This window comes from Felis catus, chromosome C2 (genome assembly GCF_018350175.1).
Source record: "Felis catus isolate Fca126 chromosome C2, F.catus_Fca126_mat1.0, whole genome shotgun sequence".
Classification (NCBI taxonomy): Eukaryota; Metazoa; Chordata; class Mammalia; order Carnivora; family Felidae; genus Felis; species Felis catus.
In genome coordinates this window covers 61,346,220-61,373,231 of record NC_058376.1, presented here as the reverse complement: position 1 = coordinate 61,373,231, position 27,012 = coordinate 61,346,220, and the positions used below count along the sequence as shown (strand labels likewise).

The 27,012-nt window shown below is 36.0% G+C and overlaps 1 protein-coding gene and 1 long non-coding RNA gene across 38 annotated transcripts in view; one reads left to right on the top strand and one right to left on the bottom strand.

Moving 5' to 3' along the window:
* LOC123379750 overlaps positions 1-6,488 on the bottom strand; it is a 109,837-nt gene extending 103,349 nt beyond the window's left edge. For both annotated transcript variants that reach the window (XR_006584627.1, XR_006584626.1), the window contains exon 1: positions 6,352-6,488. This is a non-coding gene — a long non-coding RNA (uncharacterized LOC123379750). The remainder of the gene's footprint in view (positions 1-6,351) is intronic.
* A 257-nt stretch (positions 6,489-6,745) lies between these two features.
* Positions 6,746-27,012, top strand: part of ZBTB20 (zinc finger and BTB domain containing 20) — a 789,483-nt gene continuing 769,216 nt past the window's right edge. For 34 of the 36 annotated variants that reach the window (XM_045036368.1, XM_045036369.1, XM_045036357.1 and 31 more), the window contains exons 1-2: positions 6,746-6,875; positions 8,952-9,046. The gene's annotated coding sequence lies outside the window, so the exon portion shown is untranslated. Of the gene's footprint in view, positions 6,876-8,951; positions 9,047-15,697; positions 15,782-27,012 lie in introns of all 36 variants that reach the window. The other 2 variants (XM_045036372.1, XM_045036370.1) reach the window with 1 other exon arrangement.

The window sequence follows — 27,012 nt, the reverse complement described above, 5'->3', positions numbered from 1 at the left end:
AGCAAAGAAAACAGTGGTTGTTTTGAGCTACTTAGTTTTGGAATAGTTCGTTACACAGTGATAGATAAGGTCCAAAATTCTAAAATTCCTCAGATGTAGGAAGATGATTCAGATGCCTGCAGCTAAAAAAATTAAACTGCAAACACAATTATATAAATAAATAAATACATAAATAATATCATCTGCTCACAAAGAAATAAATATGGTGCTGTCAAAGACACCAGTTATGGCCACTTAAAAAAGACAAGTGGTTAAAAAATAAAATAACACTATGTAAATTAAAAAGTAAATATGGAAATTTGAAAAAAAAAACACCTAAATTTGAGAAAGGAATACCTTTCTAAGAAAATTTAAATTATCAAAATGAATCAGGAGGAGGTAGATAGGTATAGTGTCCACAACTATAGAACTGAGAAGATAGATGGGGTCTACCCTTTTAGGGGTGCCTTGGTGGCTCAGTCTGTTAAGCCTCTGGCTCTTGACTTCAGCTCAGGTCATGATCTCACAGTTTGTGGGTTCAAGCCCTGTGTCAGGTTCTGTGCTAATAGTGTGGAACCTGCTTGGGATTCTCTCTCCTGCTCTCTTTGCCCCTTTCCTGCTTGCTCTCCCTCTCTCAAAATAAATAAATTTAAGACAAAAACAAAAACAAAAATCTATACTTAAAAAAAAAGAATAAAAACCATAAGCATGGTAAAAGACATAATTTTCCCTACTAATTCTAGGAGAGTATCCCAATAAAAATCTCAAAATTAGATAAAGGCTGAACAAGGTTCATCCTACTTATAAATATCAATCTCTGATTTTTTCAAATTCCCAGATAAAAATATCAATAAATTAAATACATTATTCTTTAAATAGTAATAAAATTAAAAAATTAATTTGGGAATGGAAGAATGGGTCGATATCAGTAAATCTGTCATTGTAATTCAATGCATTGACAGAATAAAGGGAAAATAATAATGATTATTTTGTACACTTAGAAAAGATATTTGATAAAATTCAATACTTATTCATGATTTTCAAGATACAACACTTTGCAAACTATGAATATATGGCAACTGCTTTAACAGAACTTTCAGCAAGAAACATATTTAAAGGTACAACATCAAATATTCAGAAAGAAGACAAAGATGCACTGTACCATGACTATTGTTCAACATTTTGCCATCAGTCTGGTCAACAAAACAAGAGAAAGAAACCATACATCACAAACACTGAAAAGAGAGAAGAATCACCACTGTTAGGAGATGATATGAATTTTAACATAAAATCAAGAGAAATCAAATGATGAGTGTTAAGTAAAGTTTTTGCTAAGATGTCTTGAGTATAAAGTCAATATATAAACACAAGTAGTTTTCCTACATATAAGTAATGAAAAAACGTCCCTGTGTACAATTGTGGGCAACAACTATAAAACATTTTCGGTGGCAATGATGAAACTTCGTGTGATCTATGTAAATAAACTGTAAAATTACCAGTGGACTTTAAGACTTAAAAATGTAAAATTGCAAGTGACACAAACCCAATTCAAACCACCTTAACCAATTAAAAGAAAATCATTTACTTGTGATAATTAAGAATGACAAGGATATAGTTGGTCTCAGGCACAACAGGGTCTAAGGACTTCAGGAGATCTCTGAGCTTTGTGCTATGCTGTATGGTTGTTGTTTATCCTGTGCTCCTGTTGGGGACTGTTCCTCCCAGAATCCAGTCATGTAATTCAGACAGAACCATCAATTATAGTGCCCACCTCCCATTTGCAGGTCAAACACATAATCTAGTCCTATTAGGACTGAAAATGAAATTGATTTTTTTATGCTTAAAATTTTTAATGTTTATTTACTTTTGAGAGAGAGTGTGCAAGTGGGGGAAGGGCAGAGAGGGAGGGAGACACTGAATCTGAAACAGGCTCCAGGCTCTAAGCTGTCGGCACAGAACCCAACACGGGGCTTGGTCTGAATGAGATCATGACCTGGGCTGAAGTTGGATGTTTAACAGATTGAACCACCCAGGCGTCAGATTTTTTTTATATCTTATGTAAACTAGAGATTCAATATCCTTTATTCCCTATCTTGCTAACACCATTTATTGAATAGTCTCTATTCTCCCAGTAATTTGTGTTGATGATATATAATACTATCAAATTGTCATTTATGCATGAGCATGAGTCTATTTCTGGGTTCTCTTCTATTCCCTTGTTCAGTTTGCCTATCCTGGGCCAGCCCCTCACCAGTTAGCAGATTTCTTCTTTTCTACTCTCTCTACTTTCCTATCCCAATATCACAATCTTTAGCCAAGTCCATTATATTTTCGTTATGTGAATGAGGTTTTGGTGGAAACTCATGGCTCTGCTGTGACTTTCCCATTGAAATCAATGGCTTGGGGCAAAAGAGAAAACATAAAAGGAAATGAGCATCTGGGTATAGGAACTTAAGAAAACACAAGCCCCTGCAAATCCAGTGAAATATTATAAAGGGCTTCATGCTTCTACCATATTGGGGGGTCACGGCAAATTTTAAATAAGTACCTAGGGCTAGAATACCTTATATCACATCTGGGTTAACTGGATTTATAGAAATCTCTCTTTAGAGAGATTCAGATGGAATTGTCTAACCTTTATTATTGGCATGTTGTCCTAACACATTTTGATGTTTAACTCAACTTTATTTCACTATAAAAGATTCATTTCTTTTAACATTTTTATTGGCTATTATTTGCTTAGATTAATGGTGAGCACATATACAGAAAAGTGGTACCTGTCTTTGAGTAAATGGCAAAAATATCAAGTGTATTTCATATATGGTTTTATGTGTGGAAAGGTGGTAATTTCTCTTAACACATCCTTCAAAGACCATCTCAAAAGTTACTTCTGCCATTAAAATTTTCCTGATTTCCTACCCCTGCATCCCTCAAGCTATAAACAGTATTTTTCTGACCTCCCATAACACTATTTATTCTATCATTAAGACTCTTCTTTAAAAACTTTTCTTGTTTTGGCTAGTAATATAGGTGTTTTTTTTTTTTTTTTTTTTTACTGTATATGTCTAATTAGTGCCCTTATTAGAATCTAAGCCACTTGGGAGCATGATCTAATTTTGTATTCAGTATAGTGACTTCAGTGTATTACAAATATTCCCCAATTCTAAGGAGTTAGGCATTCTCTCTTCTGTATTTCCATGTTATATATATCACATATGTACAAGCATAGTAATTGATTCCTTTACTTCTCTCCCAATACACAGTAAACTCTTTGGAGAAAAATGCCAAATCTTGTGTATCTTTGGTTTTTAAATTCCCAGGGATTTCAAAGGCTCATAAATATATCTGTTATGAGGAAATGCACTTAGTATTTCTTGAATGAATGAATGAGTAAATGGCATAGTGAAAAAAGGAAAACAGACAAGTTTGAAAACAAGCTCTGCCACTTGTGATGCAGATAAAGCATTGAAAGTCTATCTTCATTTGTAACATATGAAGAATTCACTTACTACTAGTTTGGCTTCTTTTAATCACCTTTAAAATTTTAGGGCTTGTATACTATTTAAGATCTGTGAAGGAAACAGGTTAAGGTCCTGAGAGAAATTCCTTATAAAATTCTTCCTTAGCTAAGCAATCCTCACTTTTTTCATTTTCTATCAATCATGCCTTCTTCATCACCCTCTCATTCTTTGCTACCACATCCTTCTTATTGTATCCCTTTTCTCAATTCTGCTAATTGCTACATCAAAGAAACATCTCTTTGCCCCTTGATACAAGTGTGGAATTCTTGCTGCATCTTTCGGGACTTTTGTATATCTGTGTGTGGGTAGGTTGGTGATTGAAGTCTGTGTGTGGGTAATGTAAATATAAAGACTGACATATTCCTTATAGACACATCATTCTAACCCCAGAATCTGACATCAGGAAAACTGGATATAAATGAGAATATTTTACAAATATTTATAAATTAGAATATTATTTTACACTGCTTTCCTGTATAAGCACCATGCATTAACCGACTGCACCACTGGAGCACCTTACATTGCTTTCCTAATGCTTTATCATTACAATCCTAACAAGTCTCACACCAATAACACTGAATCATAGCTTTAAAAACTTGTTGAAAAGAGGCACTTGGGTGACTCAGCTGGCTAAGTGCTGGACTCTTGATTTCAGTTCAGGTCATGATCTCTTGGTTCTTGAGATGAAGCCTTGCAATGGGCTCTGCACTCACAGAGCAGAGCCTGCTTGGGATTCTCTCTGTGCCTCCCCTGTTGGAACTCTCTCTCCAAATAAATAAGTAAACATCAACACCAACAAACACCAACCTTGTTGAAAAGGATGAGTTTTAAGTAGTACATAAAGGGAGTGGCCACTGCCCCTTGGAAAAGTTAAGGGATTAACTGTTTAAACATCTTTGTTAAATTTTACTGAATTTTCTCATGTAAAGCTGACTATTCTGTATGGAACATGTTACAGTCACTACATCACTTCTAAGATGTATATGTAAATTCTGAAATATTTTAGCTTCCAGATTCAATAGCAATTTGTACACTTTATTGGACTTCAAAACTTGACACCTGATGCAATCATTTTATACATTCTGAAACCCTCATATACTCCTCAAAAGATAGCTAATTGTATTTATGAGGTCAAGGCTTCTACGTTTTTGTTTTTTTTTTTTCCCACCAGGGCCAATTTCTTTTGCTTAGGTTCTGCCAAAGACCCCTAATCAAAGCCAGGCATCTGTGCACTTTCTTGTGAAATCCAGTTTCAGCAAGAAATCCTCAAAGCCAGTTTTAGCAAGCACCTTCCCCCTACCCCCAATCTGATCACTCTTCATAGATGACCAGGGTCCTTTTCCTCCACCATCCCCCTGATCACCCTGGCCTGTCTTCAGCAAGAATCGTTTTAGGTTGGTTTAGCCAAAATTCCCACTTACGCCTAATGTTGTCTCTTCGTAATTTTTCAACCGCTCCACCTTGCTCCCTGGCTAAAATTCCCACTTGCCCATGATATACTTGGAGTTCAGCCCAATCTCCTTCCACTGCAAAAATTTTATCACAGTAGTCGTATCTATACCTATCTCAATGATCCTGAATAAAGTCTGTTTTTACCATCTCTAACAAGTCAGGAATATTTTTTTCTTTAATGCATGCTGCATATCCCAAGGAAGTCTAGGATAAAATTCAGAGAACTTAACACAGTCTATCAGAAACTCTACACCACATGCATGTTCCATAAAAAATTCTGTTTTCAAACTGCAGAGTGTAAATTCTTTATTTTTCATAAAGTCCCTTAATTTGTGATAAATTATTGTTATATAAGTTCCCTAAAAAATGCAACTTTTTATTTTGGCAGAGATTTATTTTTTTCTTTGTATAGTGAAAGGGAATATATACACTTTTTCCTATCTTACCCCTTTTTAGGAATCCTTCCTGAACATCTTGCTGGCCTTGAGCCTCATTTTTTTTTTTTTTTTTTTTCTCCCAATGCCTGAGTACTGGACCAAAACTTGGTAAGAATTTGGCTCTGGGGAATGCTATGTTGAGTGACAAATGGATGAGGATGAAGGTTTTATTGAAGCATCTGAACCGCATTTAATTTTCCATGTTGCTTTATTTGTTCCTTCTAGCCCTCAGGATATTGAATTTTGTGGGCTCCGGTTGGGTCGTTGGTACTTCAGGCGTTTAGTAATAAGAAACATAATCTGCTTTTCCCGTTAGGATAATATCCTCATTTTTATTAAGGGCGGCTTACTACGAACTGTTTTACATAGTATTTTTCTAAACCTCCTGAACGGACAAATTTTCTCTTTGCGCCTTGGCATTGCTTCAGCGGCCTCTGCTGACCTCCTGGCTTGGCAACCTGCAGCCTACCCCGCAGGAATCAAGCGTGACCCAGTGTGGCCTTGCGAGCCGCCTCCTCGCCAGACCCTCCCTCCAGCTTTCCTCCCACGGCCCTAGCTCCAGCTTCCATCCTGCTGCCTCAGCTGTCTGCGACAGCGACACCCCCTCCTCCCCTCCGCGGCTACCCCTCCCCGCCAGCTCGCCGCGCCAGACAGCGGGTAACCGCCGCCTCCGCTGGGGCATCCCGGCTCCACAGGCCTAGCGCGTTCCAGACACCTGCCTCTCACTGGCCACCGAAGCTGCCCCTCACCCTGCAGCCCCCTCGGCAATTGGCCCCGGGCCGTCCCTCGTCATCCTCCGCCTCGCCGCGAGTCCCGCCTCCGTCGCCGGGTCATTTAAGTTTATCACAAATAAATAAATAAAGGAGGAAATAGAAATGCGTAGAAAGTAAAAGCAGTGGGGGGGGGGGGGGGGCGGAGGTGGAGGAAAAGGGGAGGAGGAGCGGAGGAGCAGACAACCAAACCTGATCGTGTCGGTGCTGACCAATCATGGCTCACTCCAATCCGGTCTGACGGGCTCTCTGAACCAATAGTTTTCCACCTCTCGGATCACTGAACAACGAGATACGACTGACCTCTCCAGAGTGGGCGAAGGTGCGGCAGAGGTAGGGGGAGTGGGAAGAATGTCGACCAATCGCCTATTAAGGATTCTCTGAGCGAAGTTTCCGTGCCCCAATGGATGTTTGAGATAGCGGATTGGGCCTCTTCTAGCCCAATCGAAGATGGTAGAGATGAGGGAAGAAGCATATGAAGGCGGGGACAGGGGAGAGGAGGAGGAAGAGTGCATTTTGTTTATGGGCGGCAACCTCACGAGGGGCGCCCCATTCTGATTGGCTCACTGAAGCCAAGAGTGGCATAAGAACAACCCAATAGCGGAAAAAGATAGAGGGTTCGCGGCGTGAGGTACCCAATGTGGGCCTTATGCCGAAGAAGTAGGGGCGGGGGGAAGTTTAGGAGTTGAGGAAAGAAGATTAAAGAGCGCGAGGAGGTAACCCCCAAAACTCTAATTTGTTGTGGGGCGGGCTGGAGGGAGGGGAGTGTGCGTGCGAGGGGGACGAGGCGTCCGCGAGACACTTGGAGTGGGGGGCGACGGGACGGGAAAGGAAGGGACTGGGGTGGGGTTGGGGGAGCGAGTTAGAGAGACAAGCCCGCGGGCCGTCGGCCGGCCGAGGGCGCGCGCCCCCGCGCCCCGCCCCGCCTGCGCCCCCTCCCCCCCGGGCGCCCCTCCTCGCGCGGGGCGGTGGCTGCGGCCTCGCGCGACCCAGCGGGAAGGGAGGGAGCGCGGGAGGGTCCCGGGTCCCAGGAGCGGGCGGGCGGGCAGTCCCGCAGCTGGAAACGTGTCTTTTGCCTTCTTTTCTCTACTCCCTGCGCCTGGAGTTGCCGCTTCCAAGAAGAGGAGCTGAGGGGGACTAGCCGGGGCTCAGGAGCTGCTAGAGGCGCCGGCTTGTCTTCCGCCCCCTCCCTCCTCGCCCTCCCCCCGCTTGCCGTGGCTCTCGCGGTCTCTGGAGCGTCTTCAGAGAACTGGGGGGGGCGGGAGGTGTCCTGGCCCCAGAGCCGCTGGACGCCCCTCCAGACACCAAAGCTACCGGCCCCCGCCTGCTTCGCTGCTACGACTATAGAGGAGGGGGCTTGGGAAGGGAAGATACGCCTTTCCTTCTTTCTGTCCTTTGGGCCCCTTTGGAAACATTAAACAATGTTTACGCTTTTCGATAGTTGAGATAGAACGGTTGGAAGCTTTTTGAAAGTTGAAAAGAAATGCACTTTCCTACGTTGTTAAATGCATTACTGTGTGGCTTCTGGTCCTCTTCCACCACCCACCTCACGCCCCCCGCCACCCACCCCCCTCTCCGCAGCTGTTATCCTTTTTAAGGATGCTGAAGAGGCAGGAGGCAGGGATTTTCTAAAAGTTCTATTGATAAACACACTTGCACAAACATATGCTAGGCACACACATAAACTATAAACATTAGCGAAAAACACAATATGGCGTACAGCTACACTACCTAGCACGGTAATCCGCTGATCTCTTAACACTGAACTCAGTTGAATGGGGTCAGTGGCAGGATGACAGTTCTCAAATAAAAATCTGGAAGAAATAGGAAGTAATTTGGAAGTCTGTGGGCTAAATAATGTCCTCAGAATCAGCACTGGCACACGTAAACTTTCTAGACCTCTGGAAATTGTCTTCACCACTTAACCATTAATGGTAAAGTATGGTAAATGATGCTAAAAAGTATGCCAAGATGATGCTAAAGTGGAGAGTTTCTCACTGAGTGGTCGTGTATAAGTTTCAGCTAATAGAATTAACAGAGGCCACTCGTTCCCCACGATTGCAAGCGAGTTCTATTCCAAAGTTAGCTATCCTTAACTTGTTGCTAGTGAAAGTTTGAAAACAAATTGTAGCGACCATTTTGTAAATAAATTCTTTAGCTGTAAACACTAAATTTAAATGATAAGCATTTGTATTAGCAAATTCAGTTCATAAATGGTTTACTTTCTTACCTGTTGCTCCTAATCTCAAATACCATTTGCTATCACATGGGAATAGTTCAGATATACTCGCCTCTGCCCCTCACATAAGTTTGACCAGGCCAGATTTGGCTACTTTCTGCATTTCAGCTTTACAACTAGGTACTTCTAGATTTCTAGGAGAACAACAACAACAACAACAACAACAACAAAACCAAAAAAAAAAAAAACAATTTACATTGATTTTACATGACTTTGTTCACTCTTCTCATTCTTAATCAGAATGTATCAAAGTTGGTGTACAAATTGTGCATGGTAATATCACTGTGCCCTCTTGGGAATGGGCTTCTCTCAAAAAAGCTTTTGGAATTGCCCTTGAAGAATTGCTGATGTTACTCTTTGTTCAGGGCTCAAGGTTTAATTCTTAAGATTGTGGTTGTGATTTCCATTGAGTTCAATTTTGGAGGGCATTAGGCTTAAGAATCTATGGTGCTCAAGGAAACAGGTGAGAGGAAGAAGAAAAGTGAATTTTCTAGAAATATACTAGCTGCTCAGTGAGTCCAGCAGTTGGGTATTTTTGGTTTTGTGATTTCAGATCTCACAGACCAGTGGAATACAGGCCTTTTGCATATGAAGATCAGGTGACAAGTTAACTGTCTACCAGCCTCCAAAGCAATACGCCCTTTCATGGTGAGGTCCCAATTTTAACAGACTAAAGAAAAAAGTTTAAGATTAAAAAATTGTTAAATTTTATCCATTTTGGGGAAGAAGTCTTTATGCTTATCTGTCTAGCTCAATTAAGATGCCAGTATTTTAAGCTTACTACTACAGCAAGAAAATCAGATACAGTTCATGTGTACACTCACTGGCTACTGAAAGGCAACATGAGTTTAGAGGAAAGAAAAAACTTTATGTCTGTGTGGCTAGTGAGAGTTACAATTTTGGGTGTGTGTGTTTAGAACTACTAGATGAGATGGCAGTTTACTATGTAGTTTGTTCAGAAAGTTTTTGTGACCCACAAATACCCAACTAATTTTGCTGTCAAATTAATATGAATCTGACTACTTGGCATAGGAATAAAATCTAGGGAAAAAGCCAGGTTAAATGAATTGTTTTTATCTCAGTAGCGAAAATCTAAAGAAGTCTTTCTTACCAAATTAGACTTGACTGAATAATTAGGTCAGTTTAGATACAACTAAGTTACTCTAAAAGATCTAAAATTTATAAGTGAATTACAAATTATTTCAAATATTTTAGAATGAGTGACAAAGACTTCTTTAAAACATTTGGAATATAGAAGTGGAGATTGATGAGCTCTGCTTTATTCTTTGAAATAATCATGCTTTTCTGAAATGGATGTTTACCTTCACAAAATTGTTCTAGACACTTGAGATGTAACAGTGAACAAGACATAAAATAACCTGCCTTTGTGGAGTTTACATTCTAATGTCACATATCCTTGCGTACTTAAGATTGCTAGGAGAAGAGATTTTTGTATGAAATTTTAAAACCTAGCTGTTTTCTCATTTTGGAGAGTACAGTTTGAAAGAATGTATGGAAGTTTGAGGGACATGGAGCTGTTTACTAATTGCCAATGGCAAGAAAGGAAGAGCTAACTTTATTTGTACCCTTCGTTATTGTCATGAAACTTTCTCCATACATTTTAGTAGGTCTTTTTAACAGATAGAGGTCTTCTTTTTTTCACAATTTTAAGCATGCCTTTGAAATAAATAAAATGTTACTTTATATTAAAAAAAAAAAATCTGTGTCTTGGAATTTACTGTTAAATTCCGATGGAGCTTTTTGTCTTGTTAGAAAATTGTGGTAAAACATAAGCTAGAATATCTTAATTTTTTAGTAAGAATTTGTTTTAGGAGTATGTCTGAAAAATTAAGTGCCTAAATCTTTTTCAGTTGTGGTTTTATGAAGAGAAGATGGAAATTTGTTGTAATTAATTTATAGGTGACATTAAAGAGAGAAAAAGAGAGAGGCCTGCAAAAAATGCTTTGTTATTTAAACCTTTCTTTCAAACTACAAAGGCATTTGATTGGCACTTCTCTGATTTAATAGACCATTTGTAATGCAAGAGGAACATTACAGAAGATTTTAGCATTACTTTAATCATTTAGTCTGTAGGTGTAAAAATCCTAGGTTTCTAACAGAAGGAAACTTGGTGCTCAGTTAACAGAGTATATGATTTAACGCTGAGTTTGTTGCTTTAAGTAGTGGGTGTCTCACCTTTCCAAAACTTAGTTCATAGTTCTCAAATAACAAGTTCTGATTTTCGCTATTTTTCTCTGCCACAGTGAGTCTTGTTTTGTTAGCCAAATCAGTGTTCAGTTGGTAAGTAGGATAACTTTTTTTTTTTTTTACACACAATCCTCCCACTGCCAGCCCTCCTATCCCCTGCTGTGAAGGGCTTGAATTTCTATACCTACATTAGATCTCTATTTATGCTAATTTGTAGCATAATCACCTCTTCCAGAAAGGGTACATATTAATGCACTTTAGAAAACGTTGAGGTTGCCTCTGGCTATTTGTATACCGACCTGCCAGCATTGGAAAGCTATAAATAGGAAGATTTAGGAAGAGAAGCAGAGAATATTGCTAATGGAATATATTGTCTTAGATGAAATCTTTTTTTTAAAGAGAAAGGGGAAGAATGGTTGATAGAATGTTAAAAACTAAGAGTGTTTGCTAATTCTAATGGTTGGCTAGTGTGTGTTTATGTGTGTGTGAGTATACATTTTTATATGAGCAGTTTTTGAATAAAGACATATTTCAGTATTGGATAAATAATTCCAGTCCTGCCTTGTGGTCCTTGACATGTTCCCAGGTGATTTTGTTTAACTCATTGTTACTACCAAAACTTTGCTCCAAGCTACATAGAAACATAAGCTAATTAAATCTTTGTAACTTTTGTAATAATTTTGGATTAAAAGTTACTGGAAGTTTTTGGTTTTTTTTTAAAGCATAATTAGCCAGTAGCCCCTAAATGAACAAAATCGAAAGTGAAGAGTTCTTAGAACCCTGGATCCACATAAGAAAGTTGAAAGTTTGAAAGAGGTATTCATAGGGCAAAAGGCAAATCTTGATATCTGACAAGTTTTTATAGTGATAAAACAAGAAATAGAATAAAATGACTAATCTATTAATATTCATATTTTTAAGGTAAGTGTAAGTATGTGTACACTGCATTTTAAATAAAAATTTGGGGTGTTATTGGCTAGATACAGTCATTTCTTTGCCAGAGATACTAGGCTGTGTGAAGGCTAACCATCTGTCAAGTGATAGAGACAAAGAAAGGTTTAATATACTAGCCTAAAATTTCTACAAACTTGTTTTGAATTGTATTGTCATTTTGTTTTGGCCTTCATTCTCTGTGTTGAATATGCACTGGGTTGGTCACCCCACTTTGTTTTATGAACAAACTATTCAAGGTCTAGATAAGGTTATCATCGCAGCTGATGTGATCCAGAGGCATGATAAAATATGTTTTGATTTTGCTTTCATGTGATGATCAAAAACTCACAAGTGGGCCACCCACTAGCAGTTATACAAATGACTTCAAGCACACGTATTTTCACCCACCCATTCTGAATTTTGGGTGTCTTGGTTTCTTTTGCTTTATATATGCAAGCCTTGTATTTCAAACTGTTCCTGAGCTGTTTGGGGGTGGGGTTGGGGGGGGGGGGAAGTAGCAACAGGAATCCAGATTGCCTGTTTTAGGTACAATATGGTGTGATGTGAAATTGAAACAGCAGATTGGTGAGAAACTTTAGTTTCAAACAAATATAAACTAGTTTGTTTAGTGAAGTTATACACAAAACAGTAGTCTCTATTGACAGGGCAGTGTTTTTTTAGTAACTTCCACATCATGAGGTCACTGTGGTTCTTTGGGCTAGCAGTCTATTTCCAAAGCATCATATAAGAAAAAGAAGCTCTAATATTGCTGATTGTAATGATATACTTAGATATAGCAGACTGAGGAATTATTTATAGCAGTGCTAATTATATCAATAAAAATAGCAATATTAATACTGTGAGTGTCAAAATCCATTCTTGACAGTATGAGGTAAACAGAACTATAGTCAAACAAAGCAGCAAGCCTCTTTCTACTGTCAGCTCATGAATATGCACTTCAGGAAAAATATACACAATTGGTTTACTGATTTAATCTCTCTTTCAATTATTTTTGACTTTTTAAAAGATGTTCTTTATTTCCAATTTGCACAACATTAAAAAGATAGAGATTTTTCATCTTGAAATTCTTGGTACTTTTTTCTTTCTGTCATTAAAATTTCTAGAGACTTAGTTGTTCATGGTTAAGTATTTTATGAATTATCAGAAATTAATTTTATATGTATCCCCGTTTTTGGAACACAGATTACCATTGCACAGGAAACTGGAAGGTCCTCTAACAATTTACAAAACAAAATAAAACAATACAAGACAAACCAAACCCACTACTACCACACATGCATACACAATAAATGAATCTCTGGCTTTTTTTAGACTTTAAAAAAACACCTGTTTCCATGGTTCTGATTTAAGGAAAAGTATAAATTTTCTTCGTAGCTTTCATTTCTTCTAGTCAGTTTTTACAATTTTATGTTTAAAATTTATTTTCCTATTAATACAAAATCGTGTAAGTAGAGGTTATGAAATCCAAAGGTTTTCAACTTGAGGGGACATCTAATTTTTTAATCAATTTCTCATGCATTAGATTTAACTTTTTCATTGCACGTTGTCAGAAATCTCAGATGTAGAATTAGGCAAGGTTGTTCTGGGTCTAGTGGTGCCACCAGTTGTACCATCTTGGGCATGTCACATAATCTGAATCTCTGCCTTGGCTTTTTCATCTTCAGGGTCTCTTTCAGCTCTCATAATATGAGTATGTTTCTTTTGACACTTGGGTCCCTATTTCAGCTTTAGGTAACATGACTGGAAGTGATATGTAGGGCACTGGGAAAAAGCCTATGTAAAATATTTGACTTTGCTTTTTACTTTTAGTCCTTGATACAAGTTTCATTTTAGTGATACTTGCTTGCAAATACAGCATGTCTATAAAAGTATACATACATATAAAAATTAAGTACTTAACAGTCTTTTGTAATTAGTAACTATGATAAACTTACTATTTTTACATAAATTTCACCAACTCACTTTCGCTTATGAAGATATATTGCTAACAGAATTTCTTGCATTTTATTCCACATAAAGTTGCTTAACTGGAGAAAGCAGGTAATGACAGCATGAAGTAACTCAGAGTCATTTTCTAATTCTATAAAATATATAGAAAAATAGATATATTTCTTCAAAGAAAAAAGGTAAACTTGGTTTTTGTGCTTCTCTAAGCAAAAAATAAATATACTGTGGGTAATCGGGACATCTCCATATAATTATTAACTATTGCATTTGATTTTTGATCCTTCGTTATACTTATCCATTGATAGATTTACGTAGAAAGGATGCAAGGAAGACAAAGAAATGAACTCTTATTTGGTGAAGAAAAGCGGAAAGAATCTGTGTTACAGAGGCTTTGCAAATAATGTTCTGTCATATATAGAAACAAACAGCTATACACAATTCTTGTATGCTTACTTGTAGGTATTTATTTAGGGGTAACCTTGAAGTTTTCACTTAAAATTTCACTCTCAGTTTTTTTTTAATTGACTCACATTTCTTTAGCTGGTATGAATGATAGTGAGAGGCTCAAAAACATCACGTACTTACCTATTCACAAATGGAAACAGCAGTCTGGAAAAAGCTATACAATCCCTGGGTCCTCCCTCTTCCCTACACCCACCCATAGCTGTAGATGTTCTGGTATTGATTATAAACATTTTATACATCTCCTCCTAGGCCAAATATGCACACTGTCCAATGTAGTAGGTAATACCCAGCTATTCGGGCCTACCAATAGGGAGAAATGTCAAGAAAACAGATCCAACATAGGACACAAAAGGTGATATGATTGCTTTAATGCGTGCAAATAAGGGAAAAATATTCTAAGGGATATTTAGAAGGGAAACTGATTTTAGACGATTAGTTAACCGAAACCCAGTACACATATTGAAGAATTAATGTAAACTTTCTTCTTCTTTTTTTTTTTTTAAGTGGGCATGGAGCCCAATGCAGGGCTTGAACTCACAACCATGAGATCAAGACCTGAGCTGAAATCAGGCATCAGACCTTTAACTGACTGAGGCACCTAGGTGCCTCAATGTAAACTCTATTCCAAAGGCATTGTGCCAAAAAGACTAGGAAAATTACTGGTGGAAAGCATAGAAAATAAATCTGAAAATAAACCAATAATAACAATAACAACAATAGCCAACATTTATTGAGAGCATACTCTGCACCAGGCATTGGTTATATCTGCATTTTCTCCATTAATTCCATAATCCTATGAGACATGTATTTTTATTATGGCATTTTTAAAGATAAGCAAGCTGAGGCTCATAAAAGTTTAGTAACTTGTTCAAAGTCACACAGCTGGGAGTTCAAACTCAAGTCCAACTCTAGAGCACCTAAATTCTAAAACACCACCCCACATGCCTCTATTCTGGGATCATTTTCACTCAGTGCTTGCCCAGATTAGTACTGATAATTTTATTTCAAGAAAGGCATAGTGGATTTGGAGAAGGCTTCAGAGAAGGGCACAAGGTGAAAGAGCTGTAAGTGGGAGGAATGGTTGCTATGGTAGAGTCTGTTTTTAAAATGTAACTCTCCAGTCTAGAATTACAAATGCTGAGAGGGAATTTGTCTAAAGGTTTCACAGTGGATGGACTGGGTAGCTGCTGCCTGATTTGGTTCAGTGGACAACCGTGGAGCTGGGTAACATGTTAAAGAAGGCCAAAAAAATCCTAAGTAGGAGCAGGTCAAAGGAAGCATTAGATACTGAGGATCCTGGGAAGGTAGAGGTCAAAAAGGAGAACTAAATCTAAGCAGATATTGAGTAACCAAGAACTAGGGATCATACAGGGGAAAAAAAAAAAAAAAGGATGAAGCAGAATAGAAACAATATATATAAAACTGGGACAGATTCTAGGGACTTTGGAAGGCCCTTAAATTTATTGTTTGTTCCCTTACATTTGTGTCAGAAATGAACAGCTGGTTTAAATAGGGGCCACCCAGTGTTTGGGATAGAAAGATTGCTATGGTTTTGGCATACACACACAAAAACATGCTCATCAATAATAACTTAGAATTAGGCACTAAGTTTAGATGCATTACAGAGAGATGCAGTTTAGCACAGAAACCTATGTGGTAAACCTGAGAATAGCTGTCATTTATTATCTACTATGTGCCACTCAATTCATAAATCACTGTTTTTAGGGGCATTTATAAGTTGCTGTCTGCTGTCCAGTTTTCAAATACAAGAAAACACCTGTTAGCTTTTCTAAGGATTTGAATGATGAAGTAAGTTATACTTTTATTTTATTTTATTTCATTATGTAACTTAGCTTTTGATCTCCTCCTTTCCACAGGAGTTTTAAATCAGGCTCCACAGGGCTTAAGGTAGAATAGAGTCTAGACTTCTCTTATGTAACTGTAACTTTTCCTTAATTTGTCACTATATTGAAAGAAATGTTTAATTCTATTTGATAGGATAAATGCATTTCTGTCAGAGTAATAGGCTCAAATGATCAGCCCAGGCAAAGTCAGCATATATGAGTTTGGATTATATTTAGGTTAGTCAGCATGAGTTAAGGAAAGGGGAATTATAGAAACTTGCCAAGTGAGGTTTTGTTATTCAAATAATTTTAAAGACATCAAACCAATTACAAACAGCTATATATGCCATGTATACATACATACTCATACTTTTGTCTACAAGGTACTAGAAGACTTCAAAAGTTTTCAAGAGCTAATATTCATTGTTAAGCCATGTTATATGAGTTGGATCATCTGAATGGGGTCAAAGAATAGTGAGAGTACTATACCACTACTTCTATGCCTTCACTGTTCCTTAGGACGATATCTCTGATCTTTTCCTCAGACTCTTAATTTTAGTGTACTAGGAAATACAGTACAATATTCATTTTGTATGTTTTAAATGAATACATCACTAAGAAAAATATTCTGTGAAGGTAGAAAGGTAAATGAGTATTCAGGATTGGCATCTTTTGGTACCCAGTCTTTTTAACAGCTATATTGTTTGCATTTAACCTTCCTTTATATATCTATCTGACCCTTAGAGAAACTCATGCTCTCAGTAATCTTATTCTAGTAGAGGGTTGAGAACAAGGCAATACTATACTGAAATGGGTGACTTGAGCTGAAGAACAGTATGGAAAAATGTGAGCAGGATTCCAGGCACTTCTGATTCAGATATTCTACATTATGTTCTCAATATTTGTTATAAAGTAAATTCACAAAGTGTATAAAAGCCAAAAATAAATGATGTTTTTCTGTAATTTCATGTTATGCATAATACCTCTGTTTCTATTATTTGTGTAATTATGAGTTTTATTATGCAAAAATGGGTACATCCAGTATAAAGTAAATTTCAGTTTCATGTTTTAGATGCAGTTTAACTCATAACTCAAATTCTTTGACATTCATCACTCAAGAAAGGTAGCATTTAGAATTATACTACACTGAACTGCACTTCTTTAAGGGCAAGTACCATGTTTTATTATTCTTTAAAGTCCTAGTGTCGAAGATATTACCTGGCACACTTGGAGGAATTCATTGTTGATCAGGCTTTTTTGTAGCTGTCCTAGGAAGATTACTTAGATTCTTCCTTACCAGGCTATCCATTCCTTTATTTTCTGTTGACTGGTTCAAATTTAGCTTTGTTACAGTTGTTGTTACCTATTATAGGCCTTCTCTGTACTTTTCTAAGACCCAAACATTTTACACATGCTCATGATCTTTTATTCTTTTCGATACTTAATGAAATTCTGTCATGGCAGAAGTTTCAATATAAAATTATATGTACTGTGATTCAGAAAAGAAATATATCAGATATCACCCATCAATGGTAAAGCAAATCTACAATCAATTCAGGATATTGTGTTGAATAGAGTACACAGAATTACATTACCTAGTGATTCAAGGATGAAACCCAAATTTCATATCCTATATGATTCCTATCAGGATAGTAGGACAAATAACCCACAGTATTTTTTGCTCTTACTAGATTGCAATTGAGATTTTGAACATTTTATATGAGCTTCCTAATTCTTAAAAAAAAAGTTCATAAAAGTTCATACAATTAAAAAACAAGAGTTTTAGCTTATTATCTAAGTTGTTTAGAAGTCTAGTCCAGAGAAACATTTTAATGTTAGGTGATATCATTAGCTTTTCGAGAAAGCAAAAAGGGTTATTGGGCTATGAACAATATGGAGGGTAATGTCATGTAAACCACTGTGCAGGATGCATGTTTAATTCCTATATAATACTGACAATGCTTTTTTATATTTTATTAATGTTTATTTATTTTTGAGAGAGACAACGAGTGCACAAGCAGGGGAGGGGCAGAGAGAGGGAGACAGACTCTGAAGCAGGCTCCAGGCTCTGAGCTGTAAGCACAGAGCCCAACATGGAACTCGAACTCATGAGTGGTGAGATCATAACCTGAACTCAAGTCGGATGCTTAACCAACCCTGCCACCCAGGTGTCCTGCTTTTTCATATTTATAAGACTTGCTGTTGGACTTTGGGAGACTTATGTGATTGGGCAAAGTCATAATTTGTCTTTCTACCAACTACAGCACATTGATTTGAAGTTATTTCTAAAAAAAAAGATAATTATGTCCTGAAATAATTAAAACTGGGATTGCATTAAAGCTTACTTCAAGTGATTAATAGCTGTAGTATATTTTGGGATCTGTATCCCAAAGCATAAAGAGAACACATTGTCATTTTTATATATTTAGGAATATGCTTTCTGAGGGAAGTGTTGATTCTTGGGAATCATTATAATGAGGTCCCAGACACATCTCAGACCCATATACCTCCCTCCTATAACATTTTTAAAATCAACGATTTTGGGTGTACCTGGGTGGCTCAGTCGGTTAAGCACCCTACTTTGGCTCAGGTCATGATCTCACTGTCATGAGTTCAAGCCTCACATTGGGCTCTACACTGCTTGGGATTCTCTCTCTCTCTGTCCCTTACCCTGCCTTCTCTCTCTCTCTCAAAATAAAATGATAATAAGGAAACAACTTAATAAGGGTTCTGAAAACAAAGTGACCTGTGTATGACTGTCTTCCCCTCCACTTCCAATTTCTGACTGCCTTTTTGAATACAGTTGCCATGACATGTCAGGCAGAGATGCTGCTTTGAAACTTCTACTTTCACTTGGACAAACTGGAGTTCACAGATAACTGTCGGAAAACTGCAGACATTGAGGAGGGTCTGGGCTTCAGAGATGTGTGAACCACTATGGGAAAGTATCAGTATTTCTCATTTAAGTATCCAGGTCTCCCCAACTGACTAAGAAGCCAAAGTTACTAAATGTGCTGGCTGGATTTTCTCTGCCCCTGAGGCTAAATAAAAAGAGATAGGACAACAAAAATCTTCCTCTTGTGCCTTGGCAGGATCTGACAGATTGTTTACCTTTGCATTTTACTAATTGTGATGCTTCTTCCATGGAGGATACTACACAACCAGATCTGAGCTCTAGTGAGCTATTTGTGGAAAATAACAGCCCATTTAAGGGGACCCAGTAGTGAATGAGATAGAAGATTGGGTAGGAAAATCAAAGCACATACCCTAGGCAACTAGTGCTATTGGCAAAAATAAGTGCAACCTGAATTTGAAAAAAAAAAAAAAAATTAAGAGCATTTAAGGAAATTAAAATACAGAACAAAAGGAATTCCAGATACTAATAAAAAACATATCTCAATTGAACAATTTCTCATGACGGAGAACATGATCACTGTTGAAACATGAATCAGTGAACTTAGATACCAAGTGCAAAAATTATATCAAAGCACATAGAACATAGGTAAATCTGATGAAAATCTTGAAAGAAAGGATGAGTCTTTGAGGTCAGATTAGAAGTCAAAATGTGAATAATAGGAATTTTAGAGGGGAAAAATAAGAATAGATGGAAGAGAGGAAATTAACAGAAGAAAATCTGAGATTAAGAAAGATAAGAATCTGTGGATTGAAAGTGTTTATGGTTTCGATTGAAAGAAAAGACCTACATAGGCATATCCTGATAAAAGTTCTGAACTCTAAAAATGCATTGAACTATCTTATAGATAGAACAAGTTTCTATAAAGGGGAAAAATATCAAAATATCATACAGCTTCTTATCTGCAACTTAGCAAGGTAGAAGATAGTGAAGTGACATCTATAGACTACAAAAGGAAAATGACTACAGTCCAAGAATCAACACCCCCGAAGTTGCCATTTGCTCGTCAAGGTGAAAGAAATACATTAAGAGATAATCAAGAACTCAGAACATATAATTACTATACCCCATCTGAGAAAATGCCTGAGAATAGATTACAATCAATCACAAATGACTTGGAACAAAGACTTCAAGTTGAAGAAGATGAAAGGAATATAGTGGTGAATAATAAGCATTTTAATATGATTGTGTGTGTGTTATAATTTCATTTAAGAGATAAAGATAGGGGCTCCTGACCGGGTCAGTCAGTAGTGCATGTGGCTCCTGATCTCAGGGTTGTGAGTTTGACCCCCACATTGGGCATAGAAAAATACTACACTGAATAAAATAATAAATAAAGATAAGAAAAATAAAACATAAATAAAACTTTTAAAAAAGATAAAGATGACTTGCAAATATGTAATAAAACACAATTTCAGACTTTTGAAATAAAAAGATCATATTTCTGTAAAGAAACGTTTTAAGTACTAAACTGTCTCATGGAAACTTAGTTGATGGGATGGGCTGGAAGAATGTAAAAGAGGAGGAAAATGAGTTGTGGAGATGAGAAGAAAGAAGGATGAGAAGAGGGAGGAAAGTGAATGTTTCCTGAAGATCTCATCTATTTAGGAGAAAAGGAGAAGGGGATAGAATCTCTTGGTAGGGGGGAAAGTGTCTGTTAATTGGAGTAGAAGAGGGAGGTAGAGAAAGGAATACAATAGAGCACCATGTAGAACTTCCATATTAGCAAGGAGAAAATAGAATGCAGAGCTACTTGATCAAATAAAAAATATTAAAAAGGTAGCAAGAAAACAGTAATGTAAAATAAGACAATGTAAGTAATTGGAAGAGATATAAACAAACACATCAATTATTATGTTTAATGTAGATGCACAAAATTCTCTATTTTTTTTTAACGTTTATTTAGTTTTGAGACAGAGAGAGACAGAGCATGAATGGGGGAGGGGGAGAGAGAGAGGGAGACACAGAACCGGAAGCAGGCTCCAGGCTCTGAGCCATCAGCCCAGAGCCCGACGCAGGGCTCGAACTCACCGAACGTGAGATCGTGACCTGAGCTGAAGTCGGAGGCTTAACAGACTGAGCCACCCAGGAGCCCCCAAAATTCTCTAATTAAAAGACATGTAGATTGAGTTTAAAAACACAAACCACTCAAATTATATTACAGGAATAACACCTATGACAGAGTTAAAGACACAGGTTTTAAAATGGTGGACATAAAAGACATTAGGCCAATGCAAACAAAATGAAAATAGAAAAAAAAAGTGACAGCATTGATAGGGATACTGTCCTGATAAAAGGCAGTTAATGAAGAAAATTACCGCATAAATCTGTATATACAGCAGGTTTATTTGTAGCAAATAAGTACATAAAGCAAAAACTACAGGAAAGGTCCAGACAGTTCTGTTAAACCATACAAATAATGACTGAGAGTAATGGAATGTAATTCATAAAAATAATCTAATATATATGTAAAATCTGATATTCTTTAAAAAATTTTTTGAACATCTCTGTGTTTAGGTACAAAGAAAACTAAATTTTAGAAAGATTTTACAGGCACATTTTCTGATTATAAGCTAGTGTAAATAGAATTTAAAAGGTAACAAAAATTATTAACACTTAGAAATTAAATACTCATAGATAACTCTTGGGTAAAGAGGAAGTCACTTGAAAAACCATGAAAAGGAGATTATTTTATGTAAAAACCTATGGAAAATACCTAATGGAATTGTCAGAGGAAAGTTGATAGCCTTATGCCTTCATTGTTAAGAAGGAAAAAAGGGCAATTTACTAACTTTAAGAAATCAGAATAAAGAATAATTTAAGGTAGAAGAAGAGGGAATTAAATTTTTTTAAGTTTATTTTTGAGGGAGAGAGTGTGAGTGCACACATGTGAGTGGGGAGGGGGAGAGAAAGAGAGTAAGAGAGAATCGCAAGCAGGCTCCGTGCTGTCAGTGCAAAACCCAATGTGGGGCTCAATCCCACACCGTGAGGTGATGACCTGACAGGAAATCAAGAGTCTGATTCTTAACAAACTGAGCTACCCAGGCACCCGAGGAATTAATTTTTTGAAGTTGAAATTTATGAAATGGAAAACAAAATATAATAAAAATCAATCTAAAAGCTTGCTTTTTGGAAAGACAAATAAAATACATAAACTCCTTATGAAGATGAAAAAGCAAAAAAGAAAACCAGCCCAGCAATTTTGTGAAGTGGGAGATAATTGAAAGCATATATTCACATAAAACTTGTGTTCACATAAAACAAGTGTTCATAAAAGCATTATTCATAGTAGCCAAAAAGTAGAAGCAACTCAAATGTCTATCAACTAATGTATGAATAGATAAAAATGTAGTGTGTCCAGACAATAGAGTATTATTCAGTCATAAAAAGGAATGAAGTATTGATACATGCTACAAACATGGATGAACTTTGAAAACATTATGCTAAGTGGAAGAATCCAGAACAAAAAGCCACATATTACATGATTCCACTTATGTGAAATATTCAGAATAGGCAAATATTTAGCAACAGAAAGTAGATCAGTGATTGCCAGGGCCTGGACGAAGACAAGATGGGCAAGGACAGCTTAATGGGTATAGGATTTCCTTTCGTGGCGATGAAATGTTCTGGAACCAGGTAGTTGGTGATGTTTATACAACCTTGTGAATGTACTAAAAGCAACCAAATTATACACTAATGTGATTAAAATGGTGAAGTTTGTTATATAATTTTTATCTTAATAATAAAGTTTATGGAAAAGAGAATGAGCAAGTATAGACACTAATTGGGAATGAGAAAGTAGATAAAACTGGAAGATGGAAAGAATTTTAAAAGAAATCTAAATGCAACTGGCTGGCAATAAATTTGAAACCTATGAGAAATGGAACATCTTTATTCAAATGCGAATTATAAAATTGACCTAAGAAGAAGTAGAAAACATACCTAGTAGTTAGCATAGAAGAGATTGGAAAGTTGACCAAACGTGGTCACTTAAAGGAATAAATAATTGGGTGTAATTGAAATCATTCTAAGTCATTAACAAATATTGAAGCCTCTCCTAATTATTTTTTTTTTAATTTTTTTTTTAACGTATATTTATTTTTGGGACAGAGAGAGACAGAGCATGAACGGGGGAGGGGCAGAGAGAGAGGGAGACACAGAATCGGAAACAGGCTCCAGGCTCCGAGCCATCAGCCCAGAGCCTGACGCGGGGCTCGAACTCACGGACCGCGAGATCGTGACCTGGCTGAAGTCGGACGCTTAACCGACTGCGCCACCCAGGCACCCCGAAGCCTCTCCTAATTTATTTAAAATCTAACCGATAAAGATTGCATGAAATAAATTAGTCCAATCTCACTTATGAAATAAATGCAAAATTTCTGTATAAAATGCTAGGAAATATATCAGCAATTGACTGAAAGAATAATATATCAGGATATAGGAGGTTTTTTTGTTGTTAAATAGGAATTCAAGCATGATTCAACAACAGGAAATGTATCAACATTGTTCATTGTATCAACAAAGAGAAATACATCTTCAATAGAATTCCTTGAATATAATAAGGTATTTTCATTCATACCCAACAGAAAATATAATCCAAAATTGTTAAATCCTAAAAATATTTCAATTAACATCAGAAACGAGATAAGTAATCATTATTATAATTATTTAATAGTAAAGAGGAAGGCTTAGCAGCTATAGTAGGCAAATGATATAGATGATACTAATATTTGTACAGAAGACCTTACCGTGTCTTTTTGGCTGATATGTGACCTTAAAAAAATTATAGAACTCTAATTTAAGACTCTAGATAAATTAGTAAGGTAAATTAAAAGGTAGTTAAGATGGAAGATAATTGAATGAAAATCAATAGATTTTCTCTGGAAGTGATTGGTATCTAAGAAACATTTTCTCCCAGTAGGAAAAAATTATTTCATTTCCCATTGAAACACAATTTACAAAATGCTTATTAATAAAATTATTAAAAGTGATAGAGGATCTGTATGAAGAAGGGGTAACATCTTATTTAAAGACAAACAATATCTGATTAAAGGAAGGACAGATTATGTTTTTGTATGGGACAACAATAGCAAAATGTTAATCTTTCCAGTTATATTTTATGTTTATACATTAAATATATTTATTTAATGCAATTACAATTAGATTCTCAATGAGGACGTTTTTTAATTAAAAATATTTTTTCAAAATTACATGGAAGATTAAGTGTTAACAAAAAGCAAGAAAATTTAAGCAAGAACAGTGAGGAGGGATTTACATTATACATGCTAGAACATATTACCAAGCCAGCTAACCAGAACAATATGGTAATAGCATAGAAATAGACAAGTAGATACATTGAACAGATTAGAGAATCCTAAAACAGATGACAATTCAGTTGGAAAATAATGGATCATTTAATTAGTGGGATTAGCATAACAGGTTATCTTTGTGGAAGAGTGAAAGTATATTCTCATTTTGCACATCATACAAAAATAATTTTTTTAATTTAATTTATTTTGAGAAAGAGGGGGAGGGTCAGAGAAAAGGGGAAAGAGAGAATCCCAGGCAAGCTCCTCACTCTCAATGCAGAGCTGGATGCAGGACTCAAACTCATGACCCATGAGAAAATACCGGAGCTGAAGTTGGACGACTAACTGACTGAGCCACCCAGGTGTCCCCATACAAAAATAATTTAAGATGAAAGGCTTAAATGAAAACAAAACAAAAAACTTGCCAAAAAACCTAGAAGACTACTTATAAAACCTTTTTAACAAGAGTGCAAACAAAGTTTAAGAGTTAACAATAGCAGTAAAAAAAAAAAAAAAAAAAAAACTATTGAAATCATTTAGGGAAATACAGTTTTGGAAAAATGTTTGTAACGTGTTAACATGAAAGGTTAATAGCCAAGATCTCTTTGATATTACTAAGAAAAAATTATAAAACAACCCAATATAAAAGGAAAAGACAATTCATAGAAAAGCAAATTCTATTGGTTGACATATGAGAAGATGTTCAATTTCACTAGGAAATTAGGGAAATTCACATTTAAGTAATAGGCAATGTGTCTTAGTATTTAAAAAGTTTCTTAGTCTAATGGGTTTAAAACTACTGCTAGTGGAGATAAAGGGAAGGAGATGCTTATTTTTTTACTGGTAGAAATGTGTATGTTAACTGTTTTGAAATGCAATCTGGTAACACCTATTAAAAATTGCAATTCATAATATTTGATTTAACAATGCCCTCCTTGGGGATATATCCCACAGAAGTTAAGTATCAGTGTTTAAGGACGTATGTATTTTTTTGGTTTCAAAGTTGTTACAGCTTGCTTATAGTGGTAAAATCAGAGGAAAAAATACTTCTATTAATAAGGTAATGCTAATAGGTAATGGAAATTTACAACATGGATTATAATGCAGTCATTAAAAGATGTGAATTATAGCTGTTTCAGGTGATCTGGAAGAATTTCCAGGAGTCATTGATGAGCAGGAAGAGCAAGGTATAGAAAAGTGTTTTATATGTAAGATATGTATATGTATATGTATATATCTGCTGTATAGCAGAGTTATTTGCAAAGGGAGAAGAACATGGAAGGGTGCACACTAAGTTGTTAAAATGGATTACTTTGGATGGGAGGAAATGCAGCGGGAGAATAGAGTCAAGTAATGGAAGGAAAAGAAAAATTGCAGTAAAAGCATGTTCAGAATCCCACTTATGCTTTTTAATAAAAGTAATTAAATTTGAACATATATGTTTGAAGAAATTAAATAAAAATATGTATAAATATGACCACTTTTGGTGGTAATGACTCCATATTTTCAAAGATTCTCACCTGGGAAATATTTTTTTCTTTTACATTTGTGATTTCTTTAATTTTGTACCACATACTATTAGAATTTTCTACATATTCTAACAAATCTTTAGCTAATCTAGCATTTCAGACCAAATAAGCTTATCTACAAATGATTGGTATTTTAAGATCAAATCAAACTCTGAGTCATATCTATGTCAGCACTGACATGCAGCTGATATCCTTTGGTAAAATATAGGTGATATATTTCAGTTTGTTCACGTGTCCATTTTCTTTGGTTAGTACCTTCTGTTGTTAATTGTTAAGTGTTTTTAATATCACCCCTGTCAATGTTACAAAGTAATTATAACAACAATTATGCATGATTGGAAGACTTGCACATAGAAGTTGCTTATTAAATACCTGCTGACTTGACATAATTTTAGGTACAGTAATGATTTTAACAAGGTAACAAATGTGGAAATAAAAGCATTTAGGGTATTTTTAAATGAAACTAAAAGTCAGCATATGTATGATTTTTAGGCAAATGACTTCTGTGTCTCAGAATCTTAATATTTAGAATAGAATATTTTCCTCACTTATTTCACATAATCTTTTTGTCAAGGGAAGTAATAAATGTTTAAGTGCTTTGAAAAACCATGCATTGTGCAAAAAAATGATGATAATGAAAATCTGAGGGCAGTCATATTTTACATTTAATAGACATATATTTATATGATACATTTATATGACATATATATATATTTCAGGTCGTATGTTTGATGTTAAGCCTCTTGACATTTCAATAATAGAACATATTACTGATAAAGCTTCAAAGCCTCAAACAGACAAAACAGTGGGCTTCATGGAAGGTGTGAATACATTTAATTGCTTAAAGTCCAAGATGAGTCTCCAGAATTTCTGTGTTTATTTTTCTGGTGATTGTGGGAAATTGTTTATTCAGGTATATCTCCTGATGACCTCTTCTTCTAATATAGAGATATTAATGTTTTGTGGGATGTCTGGGCCTTCATCACATCTGGACATAATGATAATGTTGCATTGTGTTTTGACTTAATAAATGGCCTTGAACAGCTAAGCACAGCTGTGTAATCTGTTGTTATATTTCATTACAGATTCTCTCCTTGTAATTTATAGCTACAATTACTAGTGACTATAGCATGAATACTTTAAATAGTAAAATCTTTATTACCTTTTAGTTGCCAGACACCAAATTTGCCATTGGCTAATTTTGGGGGGATAGGCAACTAACTATCAGGAAATACCTATGTTGTAATTTATTAGACACAACACTACAAAAAACACATTTACATTCTTTTATTATAGAAACATAAATATAATCTTAATTCTCTAGAATCTGTACTGTAGAATACTATTAAAGCCATCTAGATTTTGGTTTGGAGAAAATGGAATGTATAAATGTGTTTTCCTAACTCGAATATTATTATACCTGACTCTTTCCAAGAATACATCC